Source organism: Monodon monoceros, unplaced genomic scaffold, assembly GCF_005190385.1.
Source record: "Monodon monoceros isolate NGI ecotype Baffin Bay Population unplaced genomic scaffold, NGI_Narwhal_1 Super_Scaffold_8, whole genome shotgun sequence".
NCBI lineage: Eukaryota > Metazoa > Chordata > Mammalia > Artiodactyla > Monodontidae > Monodon > Monodon monoceros.
Window position 1 is genome coordinate 41,632,937 of NW_021703785.1, and position 23,629 is coordinate 41,656,565.

At 37.4% G+C, this 23,629-nt stretch overlaps 1 pseudogene; it reads left to right on the forward strand.

Moving 5' to 3' along the window:
* The first annotated feature begins 20,958 nt into the window (after positions 1-20,958).
* LOC114887971 lies at positions 20,959-22,457 on the forward strand (annotated as a pseudogene).
* Positions 22,458-23,629: the final 1,172 nt, after the last annotated feature.

Here is a 23,629-nt window from a genome sequence, read left to right on the forward strand (position 1 = left end):
CAGAATTAGAAAATGTTTATACCTCCAAAATCTCCAAACTCTTCAATTAGCAAATAGAATGACATATATCTTTAACTCTGATGCAGCTCTGCCTTGTTTGATATAGTAATTCTCTCAACCCTTCTTGCCCAAACTCTAACTTAGTAGCTTGGCAATACAAGGAAGACTAACTGTGATACAATAAGTTCTAACATACATAATTCCAAAAATTGTAATGAAGGAACAGGAAGAAAAATAAAGAAATCTGGTAACTGGAATATAGATTTTCTCCAATATTTTTTAACATACTATCATTAATGATAGTGGAAAGTGGAAAAAAATCTCTAGTAAAGTTAAAGAATATAGTCTAAATTTCCTATCACACATACAAATTTTCAAATTACTTTTCTTGTTTTATCTTAAAATTTCATGAAGTTATCATATGAAAAGATATTCAATATCACTAATTATTAGAGAAATGCAAATCAAAACTACAATGAGGTATCACCTCACACTGGTCAGAATAGCCATCATCAAAAAATCTACAAACAATAGATGCTGGAGAGGGTGTCAAGAAAAGAGAACCATCCTACACTGTTGGTGAGAATGTAAATTGATACAGCCACTATGGAGAGCAGTATGGAGGTTCCTTAAAAAACTAAAAATAGAGCTAACATATGATCCAGAAATCCCACTCCTGGGTATATATCCAGAAATAAAAAGAAAACATAATCCAAAAAGATACATGCACCCCAATGTTCATTGCAGCACTATTTACAATAACCAGGACATGGAAGCAACCTAAACGTCCATCAACAGAGGAATGGATAAAGAAGATGTGGCACATATATACTATGGAATATTACTCAGCCATGAAAAAAGAACAAAATAATGTCACTTGCAGCAACATGGATGGACCTAGAGATTGTCATGTTGAGTGAAGTAAGACGGAGAAAGACAAATATCATATGATATTGCTTATAGGTGGAATCTAAAACAAAAGGTACAAATGAGCTTATTTACAAAACAGAAATAGACTCACAGATGTAGAAAACAAACTTATTGTTACTGAGGGTAAGAGAGAGAAGGGATAAACTGAGAGATTGGGATTGACATATACACATTACTATATATAAAAAAGATAACTAATAAGGACCTACTGTATAGCACAGGGAACTCTACTCAATACTCTTGTAATAACTTATATGGGAAAATAATTTAAAAAAGAATATATATGTGTATATGTATAACTAAATCACGTTGTTGTACACCTGAAACTAACACAACCTTGTAAATCAACTATACTACAATAAAAATCATATTTAAAAAGTACTAAAAGGGGAAGGGTGGGGTTTGAAAATCTTTGACACCAACTGGTTATTCCGGTGTCCATTTTCTATATTCTCAAATTATTAGGATTTTTATTAGTGTTAACAAAATGAAAAGTTGGCATTTACAAAATTTTACTCCTTTTTTTTTTATAAAAGTGCTCTACTTTTTATGTAAAAATGGAATTGACACTAAAGGGAATGTTTGTAAAAATTTCCCATTGTGTCTTCACTTTAGCACAGCTATTTTATCATTTTTGTTTATTTTCTTACAATATTTTCCATATAGTACTTATAATTGTAGTTATAATACACACATAATTTTTATCTTACTTTTTATGCACTAGCATATCATAAATATTTTCAATGATTTTATATAATTTGAAATAAATATAACTTTTAATGATTTTAAAAAATTCCATGAAGCTTTCCTATTCTGAATCATAATATATGTATGAATGTTTTAGTATTCAAAACAATATGTGTCTTAAAAAAAAACACTTTTATGTAAAACTGACTCCTAAGAAAGATGAGTAGTGATATATTTATATATCCCCATGCCTAGAATGCCATCATGTGACCTCAATTATAATAGTGCATTCCTTTGAGAAACACAGAGTTCCATTTTTTTCAGACTCTATCAAAGGCATTAAAACTTTGTTTCCCCCAGATTTTCCCAGTAAAACAAGGATAGTGTCTATTGACAGTTATGGAGTAAAGCCAAATTTTTTGCATGAAAGAAATAAATAGAAATCCTTTCTAGCTCATTCAAGGAGAGGGAAAATAAGAATAAGTTAAATGTTGGTAATGGAATTTGCCTTGAAGATTGTACTACATGTAAGTATGAGATGAAGCAAATTTATGAGCTCAAGAATGGGGATGTGCAATATGAAAAAACTGTCAGCAAACAATAAAACATTTATAATAAAAATACGTATAGATTTTAGGTCACATTTTTAAAACTTGACTCAAGTTCTAAGATTTATTCTTTGTGTGTGTGTTTATGTGTGTGTGCTTATGCAGTCTTCACTTTATACAGCAGTGTAGGACTATAAAAATAATCATGTATGCTGAAGCCATGTAAAGCAATCTTTATAATCAATGGAAAATTTGCAACTGTTCTGCAAACTTTTGCTTGCATCAGACAATCTTTTCAAAGATGTTTGTATAGCAAGCAGCTTTGGAAGATAGAAACACAGTCTACTACTGAAGAAAATTTATTTACTGTTCAATATAATAAAAATAAGTTCTCCCTCTGGAGCAGCTGTGCATGCATAGTGTGCTAGCAGGCCCCTCAGTAAGACTGGGCTTCCTAAATTCAAGTGTCTTCTGTAACACACCACACTGTGTGTACAAGCATCACCCAGCCCTCCTCTTGTTATCCTGTGGGAACTGGTGCTCGAGGAAGCAACACAACAGTGGTACTCTGGCTACTGCCATTATTGTAAGTAATACTTATTTTTTGTCACTGGGCCAGGAGACACCTGTCTTTTGCTAGAATCTATTAAGCTGTAGCAAGCTAACTTCTTGGCTTGCAAGTAAGGTAAAAATCTCAGAGCCTTTGCAGTTCTTAACAAACCATCATAATTCTTTGAATAAATCAAACATGTAAACAGAAGTTGAAACTACATAGAGAAATTTCTACAAACAAATTCATGTATAAAGGAGCAAAAACCCTAAATAAATATCACCAAACAGATTTCAGATTAATTCCATTCTTATTATAAAATAATGTACTGAATTTAAGTCATGGGTATTCTGGAAATGTAACTGGAGTAAAATTATATTTGGTATAATCATATAAATAATCCCCCCAAATGTTTATAAAATTTGGCATCAGTTACCTATTCAAACTATTAAGACAAAATATATAATACCTTTCTGAACATATATTAAGATAAATACCTATACTGTACAGATAGAATATTTAAGTGAAATAGTAAGTAATTAAACAACTAAAGAAGAAATTGTTAGAAAATTTCCATTGAGGTCATAAGTAGGACCAGGATTCTAACTATTGTTTATATTATTCAAAACATTAAGATTTAGAAAACAATTACAAGATAATACGAGAGATAGTGGCCAAGATTGCGGAGATGGAAGACCCTGAGCTTGCCTCCTTCCATGAGCGCACAAAATTTTGCATGCTATGAGACCTAGCGCAGAGACAGTAATTTGAAAATAGCCTGGGTCAGACACACTTGCTGATCTTGGAGAGCCTTCTGAAGAGTCAGGAGGCAATGGGAGTCACCCTGGGGACTCAGATACTAGTGGCAGATATATTGGGGAGCTCATCTTACCATAAGGACTCTGGTGTTGGAAAACAATATTTTGGAGCCTTTCCTCTAGCTTATTAGAGCCAGGACCTGGCCCTACACACTGGCTGGTCAGTACCAGTCCTGGGAACCCCCAGGCCAAGCAACCACATAAATAACAATATAGCCCCACCAGCAGGTCAGCAGCATCCATAGGCACAAGACCTCCAGCAACCCCAGGAGCCAGCCCTGCCCACCATCAGGCAGGGAACCAGCCCTGGGACCCTCAGAACCCCCAGCCACTGACCACAGAACCCAGCTCACACTAGTAGGCCAGCACTGCCCTGACACCTCCCTGGGCCCCTGCAGCCAGGCATGCTAGGACCTGACCCAAACCACTAGTGGGCTGATACCAGGACCAGTACTTCCAGACCATGTAGCTAGCCATGTGGGAACAAGCCTCACCCACCAACAGCCAACAGCCTCTACACAAGGCAGGGCCCAACATCCATCTGGGCCAAGCTCCATCCAAAACTACAAGCACACTCACAGAAGTTTGCCCACCACAACAGAAAGGTCAACTCAGCCCACATAGGAGAAACACATAGAGCATATAGCTTTGGTTAACAGAGGGGTGTGTGCTGCTCAGCCCTATAGGACATCTTTTACATAAGGCTGCTTCTCCAAGATCAAGAAACATAACTGACCTACCTAATACATAGTAATAAAAATAGATAATCAGACAAAATGAGGTGACAGAGGAACACTTTCAAAACAAAGAATCAAGGTAAAACCTCAGAAGAAGAGCTATACAAAGTGGACATAAGCAATCTACCCAATAAAGAGTTCAAGGTAATTATCATAAAGATGCTCAACAAACTCAGGGAAAAAATGGATGAACACAGTGAGAAGTTTAAGAAACAGTTAGGAACCAAAGAGCCAAACATTAACTGAAATAAAAATACTCTAGAAGGAACCAACAGTGAATTAGATGATAAAGAAGAATGCATCAACAAACTGGAGCACAGTGTAGGAAAAAATCACTCAAGCGGAACAGAAAAAAAGAAAAAAAATTGAGGATACTTTAAAAGACCAATGAGACAACATCAATCATACTAACATCTGCATGCTACAGGTTCAAAAAGCAGAAGAGACAGAGAAAGTGGCAGAGAATATATTTGAAGACATAAAAGCTGAAAACTTCCATAACCTGGGGAAAGAAATAGACCTCCAGGTTCAGGAAGTACAAAGAGTCCTAAGCAAGGTCAACCAAAGAGGTCCAAACCAAGTCACACTGTAATTAAAATGGCAATTAAAGAGAAAAAAGAATATTAAAAGCAGCAAGGGCAAAGCAACAAGTTATGTACAAGGGAAGTCCCATAAGGCAATCAGCTGACTTTTCAGCAGAAACATTGGAGGCCAGAGGGAGTGACATAAACTATTTAAAGTGATGAAAGGGGAAAACCTACAACCAAGAACACTCTACCCAGAAAGGTACCATTCAGATTTGAAAGAGAGATAAAGATTTTTACAGGCAAGCAAGAGTTTAGCACCACTAAACTGGCATTGTAAAAAATGTTAAAGGGACTTCTTAAGCAGGAAAGAAAAGGCCACAACTAGAAAATTAAAATTATAAAAAGAAAAATACCACTGATAAAAGCAAATATACAGTAAACATAGTATATCAACCACCTTTAAAGCCAATAAGAAGGTTAAAAGACAAAAGTAGTAAAATCATTAATATGCATAATAAGTACTTAAGGGATATATGGAACAAAAAATTTTTAAATATGTTTTCAAAAATATTAAACAAGGGGAGATAAAAATTCAGGGTTGCTAAAATGTGTTTGAGCTTAAAAGGTCAACTTAAAATAATCATGCATATAAACAGGTTGCTATATATATAAACCTCATGGTAACCACAAACCAAAAATCTACAATAGATACACACACACACAGAAAAGGAGCACAAACATAACACTAAAGACAGTTATCAATTCTCAAGGAAAGAGAGCAAAAGAAGGAGAAGAAAGGAACAAAAAAGAACTACAAAAAAAAACCCAAACAACTAACAAGATGACAATAAGTACCTACCTTTCACTAGTAGCTTTAAATATAAATGGAATAAATTCTCCAATAAAAAGACATAGCGTGACTGAATGGATACAAAAATGAGACCTCTATATATGCTGCCTACAAGAGACTCATTTCAGATGTAAAGACATACACAAACTAAAAATGAGAGGATGGAGAAAGATATTCCATGCAAATGGAAACAAAAAGAAAACAATGCTTATATTAGATGAAATAGATTTTAAAACAAAGACTGTAACAGGAGACAAAGAGGGACATTACATAATGATCAAGAGTTCAACCCAATAAGAAGATATAATAATTGGTAATGTATATATATGCCCAAAAAAGGAGCACTTAAATTCATAAAGCAAATATTAAAAAATATAAAGAGAGAAATTGACAGTAACACAAAAATAGTAGGAAATTTTAACACCCCACGTAAATCAATGGACAGATCATTCAGAAAGAAAGATCAATAAGGAAAGACTAGCCTTAAATGACACATTAGACCAGTTGGACTTAATAGGTATGTATAGAACATTCCATCCAAAAGCAGCAGAATACACTTTTCTTTCAAGTCCACACAGAACATCCTCCAGGATAGTTCACATGGTAGGCCAAAAAACAAGTCTCAGTAGATTCAATATCGAAATCATATCAAGCATCTTTTCCAACCACAACGCTATGAGATTAGAAGTTCACTATAAGGAAAAAAAATGCAAAAAGCAAAAACACATGGAAACTAAACAATATGCTACTAAACAATCAATGGGTCCCTGAAGAAATTAAGAGGAAATCAAAAAATACCTGGAAACAGATAAGCAACAAGGATTTACTATATAGCACTGGGAATTCTATCCAATATATTATGTTAATCTGTAATGGAATATAGTCTGCAAAACAACAAAAAAGAATCACTATGCTGTATTCCTGAAAATAATGGAATATTGTAAATCAACTATACTTCAATTAAAAATGAAAATTCTGTAAAACAAATATAAAATAAAATGTTTCTTGAGATCAAAGTTAAGAAAATATCATTTTTCTTAAGAATGCATTGTCTAAAATACTTACCACTCTTGTATGCACAGGTGCTGCTTAATAAATAATGTTCTAGTACCATGAAAATAAACTTGGAGACAAACAAAAACAGAAACACAATATTCCAAAATCTATGGGATGCAGTAAAAGCAGTTCTAAGTGGGGAGTTTACAGTAATAAAGTCCTAATTCAGGAAACAAAAAATATCTCAAATGAGCAGCCTAAAGGAACTAAAACTAAAAAAGATGAATGAACAAACAGAAAGTTAGTAGATGGAAGGAAATAATAAACATCAGAGCAGAAATAAATGAAATAGAGAATAAAAATATAGAAAATATCACTGAAAACTAAGAGCTAAACTGAAAAGATAAGCAAAATTGATAAACCTTCAGCCAGATGCAACAAAAAGAGAAAGAGAGGGAGAGAGGACCCAAATAAATACATCAGAGATGAAAAAGGAGAAGTTACAAAAAGCACCACAGAATATAAAAGATCGTAGAGATTACCACGAACAATTATATGCCAATAAAATCAACAACTTAGAAATGGACAAATTCCTAGAAATAAACAATCTCCCAAGTCTGAACCAGAAAGAAATAGGGAATATAAACAAACCAATTACCAGTAATAAAATTGAATTGGTAATTTAAAAACACCCATAAAACAAAAGTTCACTTCAAAAGCTTCACAGGTAAATTCTACCAAATATTTAAAGAACAGTTAACACCTATCCTTCTCAAGTCATTCCAAAAAATTCAGAGGAAGGAATGATTCTGAACTCATTCTGTGAGACCCCATCATCCTGATATCAAAACCAGGTAAAGACACCACAAAAGAAGAATATTAAAGACCAACATCACCAATAAGCAACAATGCAAAAAATCCTAGCAAACATCTTTCAATAATACATTAAAAAGATCACACACCATGATTAAGTGGGATTTATCACACTGACAAAAGGATTATTCAACATTCACAGACCAGTCAATGTGCTATATTATGTGAACAAATTGAAGAATGAAAATCATACAATTATCTCAGTAGCTGCAGGTAAATCTTTTGACAAAATTCAACATCCATTTATGATAAAAAGAAACCTCTCAACAAAGTGGGTATAGAGGGAACATAACTCAGCCCAATAAAGACCATGTATGACAAATCTACAGCCAAAATCATATGCAATGATGAAAAGCTGAAAGTACTTCCTATAAGATCAGGAACAAGACAAGGATACCCACTCGACATTTTTATTCAACATAGTAGTCAGACAAGAAAAAGAAATGAAAGGAATCCAAATTGGAAAGGAAGAAGTAAAACTGTCACTGTTTGCAAATGACATGAAACCATACATAGAAAACCTCAAAGACACCACCAAAAAACTATCAGAAATCATCAATGAATTTGGTAAACTGGCAGGATACAAAATTAATATAAAGAATTCTGTTACATTTCTATACACAAACAAGGAACAATCAAAAGAGAAATTAAGGAAACAATCTCATTTATAATAGCATCAAAGATAATAAAATACCTAGGAATAAATCTAAGGAGGTGAAATACCTGTACTTGGAGAACTATAGGACACTGATGAAAGAAATTGAAGATGACACAAACAAATGGAAAGATATACTGTGTTCATGGATTAAAAGAATTAATATTGTGAGAATAACCATATTATGCAAGGCAATCTACAGATTCAATGCAATCCCTATCAAAATACCCATGACATTTTTCATAGAACTAGAACAAATAATTCTAAATTTTGTATGGGAACACAAAAGACCCTGAAAAGCCAAAACAATCTTGAGAAAGAAGTACAAACTAGAGATATCACACTCCCTGATTTCAAACTACACTACAAATCTACAGTCATCAAAACAGTATGGTACTGACACAAAAACCAACACAGATCAGTGGAACAGAATAGAGAGCCTAGAAATGATCACACACTTATATTGTCAATTAATCTACAACAAAAGAGGCAAAAATATACAATGGGGAAAGACAGCCTCTTCAATAAATTGTGCTGTGAAAAACTGGACAGCTACATGCAAAAGAATCAAACTGGACCACTTTATCACACTATTTGCAAAAATAAATCAAAATTGATTAAAGACTTAAATATGAGACCTGAATCCATAAAACTTCCAGAAGAAAACATAGGAAGTACACTCTTTGACATCAGTCTTAGCAATATTTTTTCGGTTCTGCCTCCTCAGGCAACAAAAAAAAAGGCAAAAATAAACAAATGGGACTAAATCAAACTGAAAATCTTTTGCACAATAAAGGAAACTATCTACAAATCGAAAAGGCTGCCTTCTGAATAAGAGAAAATATTTGCAAAACCTGATAAGTGGTAAATATCCCAAATACATAAAGAGTTCATACAACTCACCATCTGAAAAACAAAAACCCAATTTAAAAATGGGTAGAGAGCTTGAATATACATTTCTCCAAAGAAGTTGTACAGATGGCAAACAGGCACATGGAAAGATGCTCAACATCATTAATAATTAGGGAAATAAATTAAAAGCACAATGAGCTATCACCTCTGGCCTGTCAGACTGACTATTACCAAAAAGACAATAGATGACAAGTGTTAGCAGGGATGTGAAGAAAAGGGAACTTTCCTGTGCTTTTTTGGAGATGTATATTCATATAACCAATATAGAAAACAGCATGGAGCTTCCTCAAAAAAATTAAAAATAGAACTACCATAAATCCAGTCATTCCACTCCTGACTAGCCAAAGAAAATGAAAACACTAATTTGAAAAGATATATGCTCCCCTGTGTTCATTGAAGCATTATTTATAATAGCTACAATATGGAAGCAACCTAAGTGCCCCTCAATAGATGAATGGATAAAGAAGATAAGACATATAAATATAAATGGGAATATTACTTATCCATAAAAAATAAAGAAATCTGCCATTTGTGACAATATGTCTGAACATAATGGCTATTATGTTTAGTGAAATAAGTCAGAGAAAAACACACACGATTTCATTTATATGTGGAATCTCAAAAAAAACACAAATGAACAAACATAATAAAATAGAATCATAGATTCAAAGAACAAATATGTTATTGCCCAAGGGGAGGAGGGTGGGTGGATGAGAGAAAAGATGAGTGAGATTAAGAGGTACCAGCTTCCAGCTACAAAATAAGTTAGTCACTGGTATGAAATGTGGAGTGGGGAATATAAGTCAATAATAATATTATATCTTTGTATGGTGACAGATGGTAACAAGAGTTATCATGGTAATCATTTTATAATGTATATAAATATTGAATCACTGTGTTGTGCACCAGGAACTAACATAGTGTTGTAGGTCAGTTATACTTTAATAACAAATTCAGAGAAAAGGAGGTCATATTTGTGGTTACCAGAGTCCAGGGTATAGAGGAGGGGAAATTGGATAAGGTGGTTAAAAGGTACAAACTCTCAGTTATGAGATAAATAAGTACTAGGAATATAATGCACAACATGATTAATATAAAAATATTTTTTCTTTTACTTTGGATTTATATAAGGTGACGGGTATCCACTAAACTTATTGTGGTAATCATTTCAAGACATATATGTAAGTCAAATCATTTTGATATATACCTTAAATTTATATTGCACTGTATGTGAAGTATATCTCAAGAAAACTGAAGGAAAAAAAAGAGAGAGAAAGCAATTACCAAAAAGAACTTTATGTGTTGAAAAAGATGAGAAAATTTTGCATTATTTGAAAATAAAATTACATAGCTGTAGACACAAAAAATATTATTATTTTTGAATTTAATCAAAATTTTTAAAATATTATAATATATTTTGAACTAGAAGGTAAAGTAATAGAAGACCTTCCTCCCTCCCAAAAACAGTTGAAACTGAAGAGTAATCAGAATCCAGATTCAGCCAGTTGCTAAGACTTAATATAAAACTAAAATAAAATAGTCACTCCACTATATACTTCTTTGCATTTGAATTGACAGTCATTCCTAAATTTATTAGTTTCATAATTTCATATTATTATATAAATTGGACTTTTTCTTTAACTTCTTTTGTGTTCTCATTTTTAGTTAATAATGTTGATCATTTATTTTAGGATATTTAAAAAAATCACAAAATGCATACAAAAGAAAATTGAAATCAGCCATGATTCCATTATGCAAAGAAACATTTATTTTTTAATCATTACAAAAGCACTGCATTTGACATGAAAATGAGTATCTACAGATAACTCAAAAAATGAAATAAATTTAAATTCTCCCACAAGCATGTCTCTTAGAGATAACTAGCATTAACATTTTCATAAACTTATTTCCACTTATTTTTCCATACATATATATTAAATGGCAAGATTCCTCTTATAAATTGAATTTTTCACTTAACTGTATATCATAAACATCTCTCTATGCCAATGGATATTTATCTACACTACCACTTTTAGCTGGATGAAAAGAGTTACATTTTATTAATACACTATAACTTAACACCTATTTATAGACATTAATGTGTTTCCTCTCGACATTTTAATAAAATAAATAAGGCTATAGTGACTCTTTTTAAGACCCAGGAGACATACTGACTAGGTTTTATAATCTAAGCTCCTGACTTCAAAACTTATTTCAAGGACAAATAATCATTTGTGATCATTGCTTATATTACATTCAATCAAAGTATCTTGTTCAGGACCTTAAGTGTCACTGTTCATACACTGTCCCCTCAGAGAGTTCAACAACTCATCCTGCAACAACAGGAGGAGGAGAGAGTTAGCTCTAGTCCAACCACAGACTGCACTCCTAATCTATAGAGTCTAAACAATGGTAAAATATGGATGTCATGGATTAATGTTCTGTGGCCTGTTTTCACCTGCCCTTGGTCAAAAGTGGGGACTAACAACGAGAACAGGGGTCCCTGACATCTGGGAACTGCTCTGGTACTGTCAAAAAGGCCTTGGTTTTCTCCTGTTGAACATAAACAATTTTACAGAAATCAACATCATAAAAAGGAACATGTGACCATATGACTGTGATGGATCAAGACAAAAACAAGACAAAATTCTATAATATGTCTAAACAAGAACAAAAATCTGAACACAGTCCAAACAACAAAATGACCCATATATTTCCCTATCCTGACTAATGAGTGACTGCTCTGTCTTTCACCAGTTACAGTTTGGCCTCATTCTAGCTTTCCCTCCTTCTAGATAAGATTTGCATAATCAATCATAGAATTAACACCACTTCCTGACAGCATCCAATCCAGAACAAAGCCCTGCTCCCTTGAATCCTCCTGAAAATCACCCAAATAAGGATAATAAGCCCAAATCCTGTAAATCTTTTTAATACTCTCTCACAGAAATGCCCCTTGGTTCCCCATAATGTGAGCTTTTCCTCCTTACAGTAAGTTATGATCCCAAATTATTCAACCACCGGAATCATTGGAGAGCATTGACACTTTAAAAACACTTAGAACACTTTCTAGCACATGGTAAGTGCTTAATAAATGTGAGCTGTTATCATTATAAGAGACAGCTTATTGTTAGGTAAAATATATGGATTTAGAAATCAGACCTCATTCTGCACTGTCTTGGCCAAATCCCAGATTTCTCTAAACCTCAGTTTCTTCATCTGTAATGTTAGTTACTGCAACACTTTCCTGCAGAAAGATGAGTATTATTAGATGAAGTACTCATTTAATGTTAATTTCCTTCCTATGTCTTCCCATTTATTCCACAAAATGTATACCCCATTTCCAAAACAGTAAGTGCATTCTCAATGAAACAATCCACTTCTTTTCAGTTCTCTCACAGATACCTACAACAAGCAGAAACAAAGACATTAACAAAGACATAAACACTTTAAATAAGGAGATTGGTCATGAAGAACCAGTTTCCTCCCCCCCATACAAGAACCTCCTGCTGCAAACTCTTAAGCAGTGGGTAAAGGAATGAAAGAGTGTGTCACAGAATGCAAGTTCATGTGTCTGATGCACACTGAGGCCAAACACTACTGAAATGTCAGAGTTTGGGCAGAGAAAAGTTTGCTGCAGGGACATGCAAGGACATAGGTGGCTCATGACCAAAAAACCCAGAACTCCCTGAAGGGTTTCAGCAAAGCATTTTTAAAGGTCAGGTGAGGGAGGGGGGTTTCAGGGTTTGTGATCAGCTTGTGCACAATTCTCCAATTGGTTGATGACGAGGTAACAAGGATTAACATTATCAATCCGTAGGCTCCAGGAGGCCTGGGGGCTGTGTGCTCATGGTCATCAAATACTTAACATCTTCCATTTGGTGGGGGGTTTTCCACATCTGTAAAACAACTCAGGAAATGTACATCAGATACTGTTATCTAGATACTTCAGAGAGGAGCTAAAGCAGAGGATATGGGGGAAGGGCCTGCTCTGGGAAGGCCCCAGAGGGTCCGTTACAAGTGAAGGTGTAACTTTGCTCCTTGACCAAGATAGAAGTGAGCAGAACAAAGTGGAAATATTTCTTAGAGACTGGACAACAATTTATACGCAATCATTCCTACACATATTTAACACATTGATGTCCTAAAATTTCAACTTACATAACCTTCAATAACCATTTACTGTGTAAATAATGCAACACTTGAATATAAATACTTTTTATTAGTGTCCTTTACTAACTAAGGACATTTGGCATGAAACAGATATTCATACAACATTTTTCCTTTTTTTTGAACACAGTTTCACCATAGAGGAAATAAAAGAAAAAAAAGAAAGAAAACCTTTTTTTAAAGGTGTTTTCTTCCCATCAATAATTGAATAAGAGAATAGAGGGAGCCAAAAAAAAAAAAAAAAGACAAGGACAATAGACCATATTCAAATTAAATACAAAAATAGAAGTGTGCCTACTGAAACTAAAATTCAGTGACCATATTCCATGAGCACTTCAATTTTCTTGCTTCAAATATCTTTAGGTTATCTAAACATATTAAAATGTTTTTAGTTTTTTTTTTTTTAAGAGACTGACAGTCTTCTCCATTAGGAAAAAGAAAACAAACTCAGATTAAAGGGCTAACACAAAAAAGCATTAGAGTGAAGGAAATCATGTCTGATGGAAATCAAGTGTCAGTATAATGAAAAACACCTTATCTGTTTAATTTTGACTTTTTTTCCTTTTGGTTACTTAACAGAACACTTCACAGAACTTTTGTAACCAAACTCAGGCTTGGCTGTTCACCACTCATATGCAAACAATTCAAGAGGCAAGTATCAGTAGAAAGGAAAGGTGCTTTCATCAGAAAGCCAGCAATATGGGGAGATGGTGGACTTGTGTCCAGAGACCAACTCTGAAGTTTCTGCTCTGCCATGACAGTTTTTAAAGGGAAAAATGGGCAGGGGGGTACGTGGGGGGGAAGAATCTCAGTGAATCATCCAGGCAGGAGGTTGGGTTCTGCATCATTCTCCTTGCGTGCAAACTGGCTAACTCTCTCTTCAGATGTTATCTTGTCTTCAGATCTGCCGGCAGGATTGCTAAGGGGGATGTTGGGGGTAGAGAACTAGTCATTTTTTAACTGCTTACTTCTACATTCTTACTTCTTTTATCTAGGAAAAGAATCAACAGCTTAGACAAGGCATGTTGTGTACTCAGGAGAGCATAAGTCAGGAGTTAGTTTCAACTGCTTAATGATCTCTTTCCTATAATTAGCTTTTTTTTAAGGTTAGGGGGAACAGAAATGGGCAAACAGGAAAAGGGGGCAAAAAACTTCTTTCACTTTAACCTCATAATTTATATTACCTCAACTTCTGATGAAAGTAACCAAATACAATATGAATTTATGGATTTAATATTTATGGATCTACTAATATCATGAGATAATCAGGAAATAGAAAATAAATGTAACTGAGGAGCAATTTTATTGAAATTTATTGATATGTTTTCACTCATCTGGCATTTTGTAATTTCTGGAAACTTTTTTGGTCCTTAAATTCTAACATACTTAAATATATATTCCAATTTATATGCATATTCAGTTGTGTATTCTAGCTGTCTCATACAATATATTCACATCAATTTAAAATTCATCCTTTATTTACATAATACTTAAATGTAGATTTTGTAATATCTCTTTTACTTGTTCATAATTGTTAAATTATTATCTCCTTCAAATTGGTTATTGAGTTTACAGTCACTTACTGTTCTTTTTACTGATTTTCAAACACATAGTGAATGTTCTACTGGTCTCACCACATGTGGACAGAATTGAACTTTTAAAAAAAGTACTGTTTAAACTTTGGTATTAGTGGTTAGTGATTATTAGTTTGTTACTCTGATTGTAGTTTGGGAGGACTGTTCTCTAAGGAGTACGTAAATGGGAAAAATTATTTAATCTTTAACGTGGGTTATTGAATCTCAGTAGCCAGACCAGCTGTGCAAGAAGTCTACAGTTCTATGTTTTGTATAACAGTATTATTTTGGACTCTGGGAATCCATTCCATCTATCTAATGGGAGGTAAAAATAACTTCAGTTTTTCCTGTTTCTCCTTCCTCCTCCTGGAATTGACCAGGAAAATGATTAGGAACTTAGGGGTGACCCTCAACTTGACTAAACTTTAGATAAGCTTCTTCCTGACACTAGGCCCCTTCCCTCCATTTTATTAGAGCAATTACTATAGAAAATTTGTAATTATAAAATTCTTTCTCTACCTCTTTGAGATGCAAATCTTTTTAAAAGATTTTTGGCAGTTATATAATCCAGGAATGTCTTTCTCAAGGATCTGGGAGCCATCTCTTTTAAATCAGGAATGATAATACACCTATCTTCCAGTCTCTGTGATAGAGTAAGTGTTTAAATTCATTGGGAGCCAGTTAGCAGGCACAGATGTCCTAACTGTAGAGAAAAACATTGCAAACTCAGGAATAACACAATGTGCTCAACACACCCCACTGACCAACTTTCCCACTAATGCCCTCCAGTATTTTTCCACTAGTTCACCCCAGCACTTAAAAACCTTCCCACCTTTAATTCTTATAGACCTTCAGACACCAAAACTTTCCATTCATCCTTGAAATTAACTTGTCCTACACAACTCGTTCAGGAACTCACCTACACATGGCTAAATTATTTTAATATTCTCCTCACTAGAATGTCCTTGGATCGGATCTGCAAGCAACAGAAAACAAATCTGGTCAATTTAGACAAAAGTTGCATTTGTTGAAAGGGTAGTCAAAACATCACCAGAGAGTCCCAAACTGTGGTTGGAGGCTAAACAGCCAGGAGCTACAGCATAATGTTGCAAGAATTGCTGATATTCTTTCTTCTGTTAGGCATTGATGCTGTTCCTAGCCCTGCCAATTCCACTGACTCTGATCCTGGCATATTGCTATCTCTGCTTTTTCTGGAAACAGGAAGTAGCTCCTTCTGCTCCTGATGCTGCTGTGGATACTACTGACTGCCACCCATCCTCAGACTGAATCCCATGTGGACCTGACTTCTTCACAATGCCCTTGTAAACATGTGCACACTCCCTAGTGGCAGAGGATCCTGGAACAGTGAGTATTTTTGCATTCTATAGTGAGAGATGAGCTCTGCCACATAAGCTGGAAAATTCCAAAATTACTGGGAAGTGTTTCACATGCTGGGCCCTAAAATAATGACAAAACCCCACATAAGGGGCTCCCCTGGTGGCGTAGTTGTTGAGAGTCCCCCTGCCGATGCAGGGGACACGGGTTCGTGCCCCGGTCCAGGAAGATCCCACATGCCGTGGAGCGGCTGTGCCCATGAGCCATGGCCACTGAGCCTGCATGTCTGGAGCCTGTGCTCTGCAACGGGAGAGGCCACAACAGTGAGAGGCCCGTGTATCACAAAAAAAAAAAACAAAAAACACATAATATCCCTTTTCTATCTACCTTATGTAAAAATTTAACATTGCTTCTATTATCTTGCCATGAACTTGCTTTCAGAAATCCACTGGTTGCAACAACATGGATGAAACTGGAGAATACTATGCTATGTGAAATAAGCCAGACACAGAAGGACAAATACTACATGATATCACTTACACGAGGAATCTAAAACAGTCAAATTCACAGAAGCAGAGAGTAGAATACTGGATGCCAGAGAGAGGAGGAAGAAACAGGGTGTATTAGTCAAAGGATAAAAAGTTTCAGTTATATAAGTTCTAGATATTTATTGTATAGCATTGAGCCTATAATAAACAATAATGTGTTGCATACTTAAAAATTTGCTAAGAGGGTATATCTTATGTTAAATGTTTTTATCACATACAAAAAAGAAATAATACTACTAATAAATAAAGAGAGTGGGAGGAAACTTTTGATGGTGATGGATATGTTTATAGCATAAATGTGGTTTCACAAGTGTATACTTATCTCCACACTCATCAAGGATTATACAATAAATATGTGCAAATTTTTGTATGTCAACCATACCTCAATAAAGGTATTGAGGTATGGTTAACATACAAAAAATTTCCACTGGTTCTTAGTAACCAAATGAGACTAATATCCTAAACTGGGCATCTCTGCTCTTCTATTATTAGGCCACACTGCAACTATCTAACCTCGCTTCTCTTAATACTCAATATAAATCCTGACTTTTATTGTTCCTGGAACATAAATTCCAAGACCAAGCTTTTGTACATGCTATACCCTATGCCTGAAAGTCCCTTTCCTCAATGTCTCTGTAGAAATTAGGGATGGTAAACATTATTCAACTCTAATTATATCTGTGATAAAATGTAGGGTCTTCCTGAAACACTTTATTGAGAATGATTAATGCTGCTTCCAGGTTCAGTGAGAGCATGACTGATTAGTGATGTCTGCCATGTCTGAAGGACAAATAAGTGATACACTCATACAAGATCTCTGCCCTCCCTGGTCTAAGTATACTCAACTTTCATAACTCTTTTCAAATAACCTCCTCTATTAAGCCTTGACCATCTATTATATCTCACCATGACCAATCTATTTTAAAATAGATATTCCTTATTTTTTATACCCATTTTGACAAATTTTTTATCTCTTTTCACAGTATCATGAACATATATCTGCATATATCTTGTTTCCTAGACAGTAAGCTCCTAAAGGCTAGAACTCTTCTTTTCTTCTTCTGCACATCAGCCTATTGATCTGTACTCTGTCCTCAGCAGATGGTCAAAAAGTTTATTTATTGAAGGAGCTACTACCACTGTGAACTTATCTCAGGTTTCATCTTCCTCTTTAAGATTTTGGGCTCTCATATTCTCCACAATGACTTGTATGGTGTTTTATGTTCTTGCTGAACAAGCCTGGCTTCTCAATTTCCTAACATATACCTGGCAATAATGCTGGTAGGTAAATTAGCTCAGTATCCCAAGTGGATTCCCTAAGGTTCCTTGGATCCCAGCAGCAGCTACAAATGCATTGTGCTTCATTCCTTTGACAAGCTCATTATGCTCCATTGTCACCTGTTCTCACACCGTGTGCTTCAGGCTGTTGCAACATCACACCAGCCTCTGCTACCTCAGGCTAGTCCTGCATTCCAATATGACTACTGTACCCCTGCCTCCCCCTGGCCTGAATGAGCAAGATAGCCCTAATCAACTGCTGCTGTAACCCCCTCCAGTCTGGGTGGGGAAGAGACTTCTGAGGGCAGTCTACACGCAGAGGCAGGGCCAAAATGAAAGCTGAACCCCAGGAGCTGTGCGAACAAAGAAGAGAAAGGGAAATCTCTCCACACAGCCTCAGGAGCAGCAAATTAAATCCCCTCAATCAACTTGATAAACCATCTGAAGAATACCTGAATAGACAACGAATGTTCCCAAAATTGAGACGGTTGATTTTGGGAGCAACTGTAGACTTGGGTTTTGCTTTCTGCATCTAATTTGTTTATGGTTTTATGTTTACATTAGTATAGTATTTAGTTCTTATCATTGGTAGATTTGTTTATTGGTTTGGTTGCTCTCTTCATATATATATATATTTATTTATTTATCCTTTTTCTCTTTTTGTGAGTGTGTATGTGTATGCTTCTTGGTGTGATTTTGTCTGTATAGGTTTGCTTTTACCATTTGTCCTAGGTAAAAGGACAAATGTTTTTACCATTTGTCCTGTCTGTTCATTTTTCCTTTTTGTATTTTTTTTTGTTTGTTTTGTTCTCTCTTCCTTTTCTTCTGAGCCGTGGGTTTGGCAGGGTCTTGGTGCTCCGGCAGAGTGTTGGGTCCCTCCAAGGTGGGAGGGCTGAGTCCAGGACATTGGACCACCAGAAACCTCCCTGCCCCATGTATCATCAGAAAGAGCTCTCCCAGAGAGCTCCATCTGAACACTAAGGCACAGCTCCAAATAATGGCCAGAAAGCTCCAGCGCTTGACGTCCCATGCCAAACAACTAGCAAGACAGGAATACAACCACACCCATTAGCAGAGAGGCTGACTAAAGTTATACTAAGTTCACAGACACTCCAAAACACACCACTGGATGCGGCTCTGCTCACCAGAAGGACAAGATACAGCACCACTCATTAGAACACAGGCACCAGTCACTCCACCAGGAAGCCTACACAAGCCACTGAACCAACTTCACACACTGGTGGCAGATACCAAAAATAATGTGAACTACAAACCTGCAGTCTGTGAAAAGGAGACCCCAAACACAGTTAGTTTAACAAAATGAGAAAACAGAGAAATATGCAGCAGATGAAGGAGCAAGGAAAAAACCCACCAGAAAAAACAAATGAAGAGGAAACAAGAAGTCTATCTGAAAAACAATTCAGAGTAATGATAGTAAAGATGATCAAAATCTCAGAAATAGAATGGAGAAAATACAAAAAACATTTAACAAGGACGTAGAACTAAAGAGCAAACAAACAATGATGAACAACACAATAAATGAAATAAAAAATTGTCTAGAAGGAACCAATAGCAGAATAACTGAGGCTGAAGAATGGATGAGTCACCTGGAAGATAAAATAGTGGAAATAACTGCTGCAGAGCAGAATAAAGAAAAAAGAATGAAAAGAATTGAGAACAGCTTCAGAGACCTCTGGGACAACATTAAACACACCAACATTTGAATTATAGGGGTCCCAGAAGAAGAAAAAAAAAAAAAGGGACTGAGAAAATATTTGAAGAAATTATAGTTGAAAACTTCCCTAACATGGGAAAGGAAATAATCAATCAAGTCCAGGAAGCACAGACAGTCCCATACAGGATAAATCCAAGGAGAAACACGTCAAAACACATATTAATCAAAGTAACAAAAATTAAATTCAAGGTAAAAATATTAAAAGCAGCAAGGGAAAATAACAAATAACAACATACAAGAGAAAATAATAAACAAGGGAAACCCCATAAGGTTAACAGCTGATCTTTCAGCAGAAACTCTGCAAGCCAGAAGGGAGTGACAGGACATATTTAAAATGAAAACCTACAACCAAGATTGCACTACAAAGCAAGGATCTCATTCAGATTTGACGGAGAAATTAAAAACCTTACAGACAAGCAAAAGTTAACGGAATTCAGCACCACAAAACCAGATTTACAACAAATACTAAAGGAACTTCTCTAGTCAGGAAACACAATAGAAGAAAAAGACCTACAAAAACAAATCCAAAACAATTAAGAAAATGGAAATAGGAACATACATATTGATAATTATCTTAAATGTAAACGGACTAAACACTCCAACCAAAGACACAGACTGGCTGAATGGATACAAAAACAAGACCCATATATATGCCGTCTAAAAGAGACCCACTTCAGACCTAGGGACACATACAGACTGAAAGTGAGGGGATGGAAAAATATATTCCATGCAAATGGAAATCAAAAGAAAGCTGGAGTAGTAATACTCATATCACAAAAAACAGACTTTAAAATAAAGACTCTTGGAGAGGGCGGGCTGCCCGCTGGCGGCCCACCATCCGTCACGGTGCCAGGGACACTCCTGCTGCCTCCGCTTCATCTCCCCTGGTCCCCGGGAGAGTGGGCAGGGCTGTCTCAGGGCTTCCGTGGGCCCAGCCTCTCCCACTTCAGGAGGAAAACACAGGGTAAGCCCCCAGCACCCGCCTCCCCCGGAGACCTACGGAGACCCTGGCCGTGCAGGCGCTAAAGACGAGCTCGGGCTGGGCCCCGGTGCATCGTGCCTGTTGCCGTCCATGTCCAGAGTGACGTCTCACGCCCGCCCGCTGGGCGCCCCGAGCCCCCCGCCCCGGGCCGTAGGGGCCCCACCCTGAGGGGTGTAGGCGACAGCCGGCCCGGGATGAGCGAAGCAGCCGTCGCGGGGCCTCGCCGCGGCCTCTAGCGCCCCAGCCCCAGGGAATGCAGTGGCCCCTGGCCCCTGGCGCTTCTCCATGTCTAAGCTGGGCCTCCTCACTCGCCTGCTCCATGGCCACAACGCTCCTGAGCCACGCCGACCAGGCGCCCCTCATGGCGGCCAAGTGGTTCAAGGAGTTCCCCTTGAACCTGAAGACAGTGTTGGAGCGGGCCAAGCCTGGCAGTGGGGGAGGCGGCAAATTGAGCAAGAACTCAGAGGCGGGTGGCACGAGGCCTGCCCTGGGCAAGGGACGAAAGAACTCGGCGGCTGAGCTGGGGAGCAGCCAGGCTGTGGTTGGCCCCCTCAAGGATAGCCGGCTATCCCAAGACAGCCTGCAGGGTCTGATTCAGGCTGCCGCGGGCAAGGGCCACAAGAACTCCTGGGCCACTGAGGAGGAGCCCCACCGGGGCGCAGCCAAGAGCTCAGGCTGCAGCACCTACGTCAACAGGCTCATCAAGGTGGACACTCAGGAGAAGCATGGGAAGAGCAACTACCCCAGCAGCAGTAGTAGCAGCAGCAGTAGCAACAGCAGCTTTTCCTCCACGTCCTCTTCCCCTTCCTCCCTGGGACCCGAACTGGACAAGGGCAAGATTATTAAGCAGCAAGACACGGTCATCATTTTAGAAGACTATGCTGACCCTTATGATGCTAAATGGACGAAAGGCCAAAGGGATGCAGAGAGTGTAGGGGAGAATGATGGATACATGCAACCCTATGATGCACAGCCAATGATAACAGAAATCAGACGACGAGGTTCCAAAGACCCCCTGATGAAGGCTCTTCAGCTGCTCAACAGCCCCTGTGAGCCAGGGGAGAACAGCATGAAGCCCGAGGTGCTGGCCAAGAGATGGAACTCCAAGGAGCTGCTGGGGAAGCTGCCGCAGCTGTACGACATGCCCTACGAGCCGGCAGACAAAGGCGGCCAGCGCGCCGAGGGGCCGGAGCGGAAGGCGCGGCTGCCCCAGGACGATGAGAGGCCTGCGGCCAAGTACGAGCAGCCCTGGGAGTGGAAGAAGGAGCAGATCGTGCGGGAGATGTCGGTTCAGTTTGAAGGTTCTGAGCAACCTTCCTTCAAGGAGGAGACAGTGAGGCAACACCACCGACAGAAGAGCTGGACCCAGAAGATCTTGAAGCCAACCCTCTCTGACCACAGTGAGGGGGAAAGATTGGACCCAGCCCTGCTGCTGGAGAAGCAGCCTTGGTATCATGGTGCCATCACCCGTGTTGAGGCTGAGAGTCAACTACAACCCTGTAAAGAAGCTGGGCACCTAGTTTGAAACAGCGAGTCAGGGACCAGTAGTTACTCATTGCACTAAAGACTAGTCAAGGATGTGTCTGCATCATAGCAGCTCAGACCAAATACAATAAGTATACCCTGAATCAGATGCGTGCTGTCTTTGACAGCATCGTGGAAGTGGTACACTATTATTCCAATGAGAAGCTGCCTTTCAAGGGGGCAGAACATATGACCTTGCTCTACCCTGTGCACAGCAAGCTGCACTAAGGTTCAGCCACCAAAAGCCCCAACAGGGCCTCTCACACCTAGGAGGGCATCAGCACCCAACCAGTATCTCAGGGGACAAGGCTGGACTGCACCATAATATTTTGGAGGAAGAGGGACGCTTCATTTAAGAGTCAAAAAGTCTTCGGTCTTGAATCCATTCCATGACACTTGGTTACTGACCTCTCCCTTTTCTCCTTGCTAAGTAGTCCTACAATGAGAAACCATAATTTACCAGTTGCCTCCAGTCCTGGAGTAGGGTGCTCTATTTGGGGCGTGACCCTCAGGAAAGGTAAGTCAGGAGTCCAGAAATATTAAGATTTTCCAAAAATGTGCTAGTTGTTCCATGGAATACCTGGTCTCCAAACAAACCAACAAAAATGCACTTGGCTTTTACATAAGACAACAAAAAATGATCATGTGGACCCAAAGAGCATGTAATACAGTACTGCTTCTTGGGGGAAAAGCATGAACAGTGGAAAATAAGTAAATAGTGGGCACTTTGGAGAAAGCTGTATTTCTCTCTTGAGGGTCCTAGTTCAGCTCTGGAGTCCATAAAAATTCACAACTGTAGGTTCTGGCAAAAGGATTATTAAGAAAGTTTGTGTTTTCTCAATTTCTGTGGACTTTTTCAGCAAATCAGTAATATAAGCATAAATAAGAAGGAAGGTGCATCTGATTTAAGAATCACCAATATAATTAAGCATTGGCAGCATTACCATTATTCGGAATTACAGAATAAAATATACAACGAAGATTTCATTTCTGATTTTTAAAAGATCTGAAAATTTACAAAGCTCAACAACTGTTTTCTTATTGAATAATTATACAGAACTTCTGATATCTTTTGTTTCACCTTTGTTCATTTTAGTTATTGGAGGCATTTTTAATTTTTATCCCTAAAATTGGATTCACTTTGTATTTTAGAGTAACTTAAAAAATATATATATATAGGGAGTTCCCTGGCGGTCCAGTGGTTAGAACTCCACAGTCTCACTGCCCAGGGCCCGGGGTTGGGGAACTAAGATCCCACAAGTGGCACAGCAGATATATATATATATATATATATATATAAACTCTAGGATATGATTGTGTGAGCTGGGTCTCTAAAACCTGCAAAGTTTCTCTCATGCTGTACAAAGCAGACTGGTTGGCACCATATAAAAATATTTTAA